Below are 10,508 nucleotides of genomic sequence, written 5' to 3'. Positions count from 1 at the left end.
CGCTGCAGCCGCAAACACCGGCGGCTCCCTACATTAGAAACTAAGCACTGGGTTTCTGTTTCCCTTGCATTCATTGTTGTATCATCGTCTATTACCAAAAGATGTGTATATGTTTGAGGCATTTTTTGTTTTGTTTTTAATTAGGGAGGAGTGTTGAGGTTTTTTGTTTGTTTTGACCATATGCTTTCTAATGTGATTAGATTTTTTTTAAAAAGCATTTGCTTTTGAATCAAACACACATACACACACACACCACACACACACACACACACACACACACACACACACACACACACACACACAAGCAATCTTATGTTGTTTAATTAGGGACAATGCCGACATCTGCCACCTGGTGGTCAAAAACAAAATTGCAGTTCTGAAAGGCTCAGATCCTGAAGCTTTTCAAATGGAATACAAGAGGGGAAAGGCGGGGTTTAGACTGCTGACTGAAGCCAGATCTTTCTAGAATTTACAACCCACTGGCAGCGATTCTCTAAACACAAGATTTTCTACAGTCTCTAAGCCCCAAACTAGATATTCACTTCCTGCCTGAACTGAAGATAAAACTGCATGATTAATTTGGAAGAAATTTGAGACAGAAAACCAAAATAATTGTTTTAATCTAAATATACTCTGCTCAACAAGTCAATATAGTTTGTACACCCTTCTAATATAATAGATGTACATAAATTTTGTCAGTTGGGTTACATTTTTGTTTTTACATTTTCAAATCATTTTTACATTTATTATTTATTTACTCTGTGTGTGTGTGTGTGTGTGTGTGTGTGTGTGTGTGTGTGTGTGTGTGCAGGTAGGTAGGTAGGTAGATGGTGATGTGCCTTGCCTCAGTGTATGAGTGTAGAGGCCAGAGAACAATTTGCATGAGTCATTTCCCTCCTTTCATCCTATGGGTTCTGTAGGACGCCTTGGGGTCTGTGTGCTCACAGAGAAGCACTGGGGAAATCTGAAATGTTAACCACCCGGTGTTGACCTGTTACCTGCCCAGAAGGCTGGGAATGGACTTAGCTAATAGCCTGATGACCTTTACACTGTCTGTATGGCCAAGACTGAACATAATCCTCCCCCAGACCCTGATTGTAAATTTGTTTTTCTCAGCCGATCCATAGAACCTATTTTGTGAATCAACACTGGCTACTTCGTCGTGTTGAACCGAACCAACTTCTTGCCTCCCTCAGATTGTTACTCTGCTAGCTGTGGTGGTCTCAGAGATAGCCCCACCCCTACCCCACATCCCAACACCCGCACCTCAAGGTTCCAGAGATCAAACTTATGTCACCCTGCCTGGCAGCAAGTTCCTTTCCTGCTTAGCCATCTCCGTAGCACTGCATTTCTATTTTAATCTATTTTCCTAATTACAAGTTTTCCAAAAAGACCAAAGGGGATATGTATGTATGTATGTATATATATATATATATATATATATATATATATATATATATGTAAACTGAACCCTGTGGGTCTGTCTCATCTGCCTGACCCTCACTCCCTGACTCAAAAATATTCGCTGAAAATAGATGTGTACACTCCAGATGTGTCTCTCTGAGTATAGGTGAATTACAAAGGAAAGTACTTACCTAAAATATATATTATCCAAAACCATAATCAATACATACTTGCTCTTTTACATTCTGCCCATTTTGCTAACCATTAAAGCTCTGATTTTCACTGACATTAAATAACTATTCCTTGGGGGGGGGCGATTCTACACAGGGTTTCTCTGTGGCTTTGGAGGCTGTCCAGGAACTAGCTCTTGTAGATCAGGCTGGTCTCAAAGTCACAGAGATCTGCCTGCCTCTGCCTCTGCCTCCCAAGTGCTGGGATTAAAGGCTTGCACCGCCACTAGTTCTTAGTAGACACAAAATATCACTTTCTGTTTTAAATATAGGATCTCTTGTAACCCAGAATGGCTTTGAACTGGCTATTATGTTAAGGATGGCCTTGAAATCAGAATCCTTCTACCCCCACGTCTTGAGTACTGAGATAACAAATATGCATCTCTGTGTCCAGCTCCAAATATTGCTTTAACTCAAGTATCTCTTAGCAAGCCAGTTTGTCTAACATACTGCAGATAGAAACTCCATATAGTTTACAAATATTCTATTTTTCACCCAACTTTGACTGTTTCCCTGCCACCCATTATACTTACTTAACTATTTTCTACATTTTAATTAAAATTACTACTTTTTCACAGTGTCTCATATAGACCAAACTGATCTTGAACTCACTACAGAGCCAAGAACCACCCTGAACTCCTGGTCCTGCAGCCTCTATCTAACAAGTGCTGAAAAGACATGCATACTATAACATGTCTAGTTTTAATTTTTCAATAATATTAAACTTTTATATGTAAGATAACTAACAAATTCTATTTCAAGATGCATAATGGATAGCATTCATTAAGACAACTATTATTAAAAAAAGAACATAATGTGGTTGATGGAGATACGAAGAAAGTGGGACAGTCTTGTATTGTTGATGTGAACACAAATGGCACAGCCCTGCTTTAGAAAACAGCACAGCAGCCCTTCAAAAATCAGACATAGAACTAACACATGATCCAGTAATTCACCTTCTAGGCATATGCTGAAAAGAAATGGGAGCAGAGACCCAAATGGGGTAGTTTTCCATTCATGATCATAGTGGTATTATCCATAATAACCAAAGGATAGAAACAACCATGATCATGCACAGACATGAAAGATATGGTGTGTCCACAGAATGGACTGTTATTTGGTCTTCAAAATGAAATAATGTCTGCTAAAGGCTACAATACACAGGGAAAGTCCTTGCAAACATGCTAAAAGAATAAAGACAGCAACAGACAAACTCACTATGATTCCACTTCTATTATGTATTCTTTAGCCAAATTCATACGAAATGGAAAGTAGAATGATGGATTTCAGAGTCTGTGGGAAGGAAAGAGAAAATTATTTTAATGAGTATAGAATTACAGTGATGCAAGGTATGCACTGGAGAAAAATGGAGATGACAGTTTTACAGCAATGTGAATGTGCTTATTTATGTAGAGATATTGTGGATTGAAACGTGAATGCATTCAATGGCATTGAAGGGTACTCCTGGAAATGAGTAAAATGCCAACTTCTAAGGTATTTAGAGTACATAAATAACAAATCAATAAAATTGATCATAGTATCAGAACTTGATCTTTCGCCTGGGAGCAGGCACAAAGGAAAAGTTGAGTGATTCCAGCTTCAATGACTGTCCATAGCTTCCTTTTGCTCCCAGCTCACATTCAAGGATGGGGACATCACAAATGCATGGACAGAGAGTCAGAGACAGTCTGGGGTCCAAGAGCTCCCTCTTGTTCAGGTCAGTCATACCTGCTGGCTTTGCCAGCCCATTCTTTGCCCATTTGCTCATCACTCCACTCTCTCTGTCACTGGGTTCCAGGAGTTCATTTCAGTGTTTAGTTGTGGGTGTTTGCCTCTGCTTCCATCAGTCACTGGATGAAGGTTCTAGGATGGCATTTAAGGTAATCGTCAAGTTCATTATCAGGAATGGGCATTTAAGGTAGTCTCTCCACTATTGCTTAGCTTGTCAGTTGGTGTCATCCTTTTAGATGGCTAGAGGTCTCACTGGTGCCAGATCTCTCTTCAAACCTATGACTCCCTCTATTATGGTATTTCTCATCCTGTTCTCCCCATATTTGACCCCCAACTCAACTTTCCTGTTCCCCCATGACCTACTCTCTCTTCCTCTTCTCCCCCCTCTTCCCAGCTCCCACTATCCCCCCCCACTCCCTGCCAAGTTCCCAATCTGCTCAGGAGATCTTGCTTCATTCCTCTTCTCTGTGGTACCATGCATATCTCTCTTAAGTTCTTTCCTGTTTCCCAGACTCTCTGTCAGGGAACTTGCAGACTGGCATTCCCCTGATCCATGTCTAAAATCCATATATGAGTGAGTACATACCATGTTTGTCTTTTTGAGACTGGGTTACCTCACTCAGGATGTTTTCTTCTAGTGCTATCCATTTGCCTACAAACTTCAAGATTCCATTGTTTTTTTCCACTGAGTAGTACTCCATTGTGTAAATGTACCACATTTTGTCTATCCACTCTTCAGTTGAGGGGCATCTAGGTTGCTTCCAAGTTCTGGCTACTACAAATAATGCTGCTATGAACATAGTGGAACAGATGTCCTTGTTATATGAATTTGCATCTTTTGGATACATGCCTAAGAATAGAATTGCTGGGTCTTGTGGTAGATTGATTCCCATTTTCCTGAGGAATCTCCATATTGCTTTCCAAAGTGGCTGTAGGAGTTGGCACTTCCACCAGCAGTGGAGGAGTGTTCCCCTCTGTCCACATCCTCTCCAACATAAATGTTATTGGTGGTTTTGATTTTAGACGTTCTGACAGGAGTAAGATGGTAATTTAGAGTTGTTTTGATTTGCATTTCCCTGATGGCTAATATTGGACATTTTCTCAAGTGTCTCTCAGCCATTTTAGACTCCACTATTGAGAATCCTCTATTTAGTTCTGTACCCCACTTTTTAATTGCATCCTTTGGTGTTTTGGACACTTGCTTCTTGAGTTCTTTGTAAATTTTGGAGATTAGCCCTCTGTCAGATGTGGGGTTAGTGAATATCTTTTCCCATTCTGTGGGCTGCCATTTTGTCTTGTTGACTGTGTCCTTTGCCTTACAGAAGCTTCTTAGTTTCAGGTGGTCCCATTTGTTAATTGTCGGTCTCAGTGTCTGTGCTACTGGTGTTATGTTCAGGAAATGGTCTCCTGTACCAATCAATTTGATGAAGAGTATCTCCCACTTTCTCTTCTAAGAGTTTCAGTGTGGCTGGATTTATGTTGAGGTCTTTGATCCATTTGGAATTAAGTTTTGTGCAAGGCAATAGACATGGGTCTATCTGCAGTCTTCTACATGCCAATATCCAGTTATGCCAGCACCATTTGTTGAAGATGCTTTCTTTTTTCCATTGTATAGTTTTAGCTTCTTTGTCAAAAATCAAGTGTTCATAGGTGTGTGGTTTAAAATCATGTTTTCAGTTCGATTCCATTGGTCTATTTTTGTGTCAATACCAAGCTGTTTTCAGGACTATAACTCTGTATGTCTAAATTTTATTGTATCTTTTTCACAGTGTCTCATGTAGACCAAACTGGCCTTGAACTCACAAGTGCTGAGAATACAGGTGTGTATCACCACATCCACTTTTAATTTTTTCAATAATATAAATATTAAAAATAATACATGCAGATTTTAATTATGCAATGTCCTGTCCAGCATCAATTATTCATTGAGGTTAAGCAGTTAGAACCCTGGAAACTTCCTGACATAAAAGGGAAAGCTTAGATTAATTGCAGACTTTTCTACTAAGCAGCCTCCATACAAAGTGGCTTCCCTAATTTCCTTAACTTTCCTATACCCTGATCTACACTGTGAATTTAGTAACAAGTGAACTGGAAAGATGGCTCAGCAGTCTTTTTTCCCTGGAACTGAAGCATCCCATGTTGTGACAGTTGTGAACTGCCATGTGGGGGTGCTGGGACTTGAACCCAGGTCCTCTGGAAGAGCAGCCACTGCTCCCAACCACTGAGCTCTCTCTCTAGTCTCTAGATGGCTCTGAAGTTAAGAGCACTAAGTGGGCTGCTCTTCCAAAGAACCCAATTTCTATTTCCAGCACCTATATGACTGTTAGCTGTGTAATTTAACTTCAATGTTGTGGAGTATCTGTACACTGTGTGAAGGTGTTTTTCTGTGATTGGTGTGATAAAAAGCTGAACAGCAAATAGCTAGGCACGAGGTATAGGCAGATTTCTGGGGAGAGAAAGGAAGAGGAGGAGGAATCTAGGTACACAGGAGATGCCAGGAAACGTAGAGAGGAAACAGGAGGTACAAGATGGAAGAGAGGTAAAAAGCCACGAGGCAAAACATAGATGAATATAAATGGGTTGATTTAAGTTGTAAGAGTTAGTGGGATAAGCCTAAGCTATAGGCTAAACTTTCATAATTAATTAGCAGTCTCCATGCCATGCTTTTGAGAGCTGGCAGCCCAAAGAAAAACCCACCTACACTTCAGTCCCAGGGAATCTGATGCCCTCTTCTGGCCTCTACACACGATGTATGCATGTAGTGTACATGCAAATATAACCTCCCGAAACGTAAAATAGAAAATAATAAATAAAATGTGTTTAAGAATTTAGTCAGGTGGCGGCGGCATACACCTTTAATCCCAGCCCTGGGGAGGCACCTCCTGCTTGCTCTCTGTGTCCTCTTGAGTGGGAATACCACAGAGCCTTTGCTTTGGCCTCATGCTAGGTACTTCCACCAGTCCTGCTAGTGTGATCTTCCAGGGACTCTATAAAGGGAAGCGTTGTTTTGTTTGTTTATTATCCACAGCATTATGTCAGTGATGTTTTTTCTGACTTCAATAAATCAGATCTTTCTTTGTGCACAGTCATATAAACACACGAAATCCAAAAGAGTATAAGACAATTACTGGGAAGACACTGACAATAAAAACCCTGTAGTTAATTGAATGAAACACTGTTTCTCGATGTGGCCATACTGGTAACAGCCACCCCCTTATATGAATGCTGTGTATAAATCAAGCAACATGATAAATGCTTTGTGTCATATCTAACAAATGTCACTCTCTGAGCAATAACCCTGTATAGTTAGAGTGGCAATTCCCATTTTATTCCCAACAGGTTTAAAAGGTAGTATAGCCAGAAACTAGCAAGGTCAGAGTTTAAGCCCTGATCTTGTCTGGATTAAATGCCTTGGAATTATGGTCCTACTCAGGTTGTTAAAAGGATAGCAATTAGTTCTACTTTAATTACAGTAGAACAGCTTGTTCAATCATATGAAGGACAGTCTACAAGGCAAATCATTTGGTGTGGTAGCTTGAATGATGGCTCCCAATGGGGGTGACACTATTAGGAGGTGTGGCCTTGCTGAAGGAAGTGTGTCACTGTGGGGAGTGGGCTTAAAGTCTCTTTTGTTCCATCTTCACTCAGCGTGACACTAAGTCTATTTCCTTTTTCCTGCATATCAAGACGTAGCCAACACCATGTCTGCCTGCACATCCGCATGTTCTCCGCCATGATGATAATGGACTAAACCTCTGAAGCTGTAAGCCAGCCCCAATTAAATGTTTTCCTTTATTAGTGTGGTCATGGTGTCTCTTCACATCAAAGGAAACCCTAACTAAGACAAGGTGTCAATACAGGCGGTGATCTATAAATAGGTTGAAAACCCAGTGCAGATTGACTTCCTCAGCCTGGGTCAGACTTCGGGGAGTCTAATGCCAGACGGTTCATTGTCAGCACATTTAAAACACAGTACAACTTGGGTAAAGGTTTCCAGGCAACAACCAGTCCAATTCCAGGTGCGCAACGAAGCTTAAGCTGTGGCTACATCAAAATTTTTACACAGTGCATGTAACCATGAGGGTGTGTTCTGTAGCTAAAAGGCCTAGAATCTAGTTGGTTTCTGACCAATAGCATAGAGGTCAGAAGGCCATAAAGTACACGTACATCTCTAATGATGGGTAATGATCTAGGGAGAGAAGAGTTTAGGATAATCATTCTGGGGAATTTCAGTGAGGTCTGCTTCTATAGCAAAAAGTGGATGAGATCTGCCTCCACAGATAACAAAAAGGTTACCAGGTCATTAAAAAGTCCACTCTCAGATTTCAGTATGTGTGGTGGTTTGAACAGGAATGTGCACCAGAGATTTATGTATTTGAATGCTTGGCACATAGAAAATGCCACAATTAGGAGGTGTGGCCCTGTTGTAGCACTGTGGCTTTGTTGGAGAAAGTGTGTCTCTAGGGGCTGGGCTTTGGGCTTTTGAGAAGCTCAAGTTAGTTCACTTCCTGCTGCCTGTCAGTCAAGATATAGAACTCTCAGCTCCTTCTCTAGCAATATATATGCTTGCAGACTGCCATGCTTCCCACCATGAAGATAATGGACTAAACCTCTGAAACTTGTAAGTCAACCCCAATTAAATGTTTTCCTTTATAAGAGTTGCTGTGGTCATGGTGTCTCTTCACAGCAATAAAACCCTAAGCCAGAAGTTGGTACCAGGACTCGAATATTGCTATTATAGGCCTGACCATGCTTTTGTTTGAAGGATGTGGACTTTAGATTTTTGGATTAGAAAATCAGTTGAATGCTTTAAGTGGGGCTTAATTGGCCATCCTAGTAAGAGCATCGAAGGCAATGGTGCAGAGAGTGATTGAACTCTGCCCCTGCCTAACCCCCAGATCAAGAGGTTTCAGAGGAGAATTTTAGTATGTGGCCTAGAGACTGTTCTTGTGATATTTTGGCTAAGAATGTGGCTGCATGTTGCCCTTTTCTTAAAAAAATCTGCCTGAGGCTAAATTGAGTTGGCAGAGGAAATCTCAAAACAGCCTAATATTAACTCTGTTGTACAGTTATCAGTGCTCACGCTTATGAAGATCTATAATGAAAAGGAGTAAGCTAAGGAAATAAAAATACAAAATGTACAGTTCAAATAGGAAAGGGGCACCAGAAAATGAAATGGAGTTAAATCCTATATTCAAGGTGATAAAGAAATTAAAGAAAATCCTGATGTTAAATGGAATAAAGAGAGTGGTAATTTCAAAATGAGATCCTCCTACACAGCTAAGCTTCCAACTTGTGAAAAGGAATTAAAGAAAAGCTGAAAGCCAGGTGTGGTGGTGCACGACTTTAATTCCAGCACTTCAGATGCAGAGGCAGGCAGATCTCTGAGTTTGAGGCCAGCCTGGTCTACAGATCGAGTTCCAGAACAGCCAAGCTTAGGCAGTGAAGGAAACCATCAAAAACAGAAAGCTGGAGGCTGGAGAGATGGCTCAGAGGTTAAGAGCACTGACTGCTCTTCCAAAGGTCCTGAGTTCAATTCCCAACAACCACATGGTGGCTCACAACCATCTGTAATGAGACCTGGTGCCCAATGACAGTTTGTGCTGGAGAGGATGTGGAGAAAGGGGAACACTCCTCCATTTCTGGTGGGAGTGCCAACTAGTATAGCCTCTATGGAAATCAGTATGGAGATTCCTCAGGAAATGGGTCTGAGTCTACCACAAGACCCAGCAATTCAACTCTTAGGCATATACCCAAAAGATGCACATTCACACAACACGGATGTCTGTTCCACTATGTTCATAGCAGCATTGTATGTAATAGCTAGATCCTGGAAGCAACCTAGATGCCCCACAACTGAAGACTGGATAGAGAAAATGTGGTACATTTACACAATAGAGTATTATTACTCAGTGGAAAAAAAGCAATGGAATTTTGAAATTCGCAGGTAAATGGATGACACTAGAAGAAACCATCCTGAGTGAGGTAACCCAGTCACAAAAAGACAAACATGATATGCACTCACTCATACATGGACTTTAGACATGGATCAGGGGAGTGTCAGCCTACAATCCCAGTGCCAGTGAGTCTGGGAAACAAGGAGGTTCCCAAGAGAGATGCATGATACCCCAGAGAAGTGGAATGAGGCAAGATCTCTTGAGCAGATTGGGAACATCGGGGGAGGGGAGAGGGAACCAAGAAAAAGAGAGGGGGAGAAGAGGAGGGGAGAAGAAGGCATGGGGGATCAGGAAGGTTGGGTCGAGGTAAGAATAGAGGAGAGAAGGATGAGAGATACCATAATAGATCAATTCATTATAGATTTGAGGAGAGAGCTGACACTAGTGAGATCTCCAGAGATCTACAAGGATAACACCAACTGGAAAACTAAACAATAGCAGAGAGACTACACTAATAGCCCCTTCTTGATGATAGGGTTGATGACTATCCTATATGCCATCCTAGAACCTTCATCCAGGGACTGATGGAAGCAGAGACAGATACCCACAGCTAAGCACTGAACTGAACTCCTGGAACCTAGTGACAGAGATGGAGGAGTGATGAGCAAAGGGGTCAAGACCATGATGATGAAACCCACAAAGACAGCTGACCAGATAAGGGGGAGCTCTTTAATTCCAGACTGATGGCTGAGAGGCCAACAGGGGACTGATCCAGACTCCATGAATGTGGTGCCAGGGAGGAGGCCACAGAAATCACTGGTTTATGAATGTTCACCCTGGTTTATGAATGAGCTTTGGGAGCCCATTCCAAATAGAGGAATGCTCTCTCAGCCTGGACACATGGGGAAGGGCCTAGGTCCTGCCCAGGATGAAATGACAAACTTTAGAGATCCCCCCCCAAGGAGGGTCTCAACCCTCCATGGGGAATGATGTGTGGATTGGGTGGGGGGCTGGGGGCTGTTGGAGGGACAAGGGAGAAGGGATGGGAGAAGGAGCTGGGACTGACATGTGAAACATTCACATTTCTAATTTAAATAAAAACATATATTGAGGGAAAAAAAGAAAAAGAAATTGACTACTGTAAAAAAAAAATGAGACCTGGCCAGCAGGCATACATATAGGCAGAACACTGTATACATAATAAATAAATAAATAAATAAATCTTTATTTAAAAAAACCAGAAAGC

Source organism: Mesocricetus auratus, unplaced genomic scaffold, assembly GCF_017639785.1.
Source record: "Mesocricetus auratus isolate SY011 unplaced genomic scaffold, BCM_Maur_2.0 Super-Scaffold_100003, whole genome shotgun sequence".
In the NCBI taxonomy this organism is placed as follows: domain Eukaryota; kingdom Metazoa; phylum Chordata; class Mammalia; order Rodentia; family Cricetidae; genus Mesocricetus; species Mesocricetus auratus.
The sequence above is the reverse complement of the archived record's forward strand: the minus strand, read 5'-3'. Positions refer to the sequence as shown.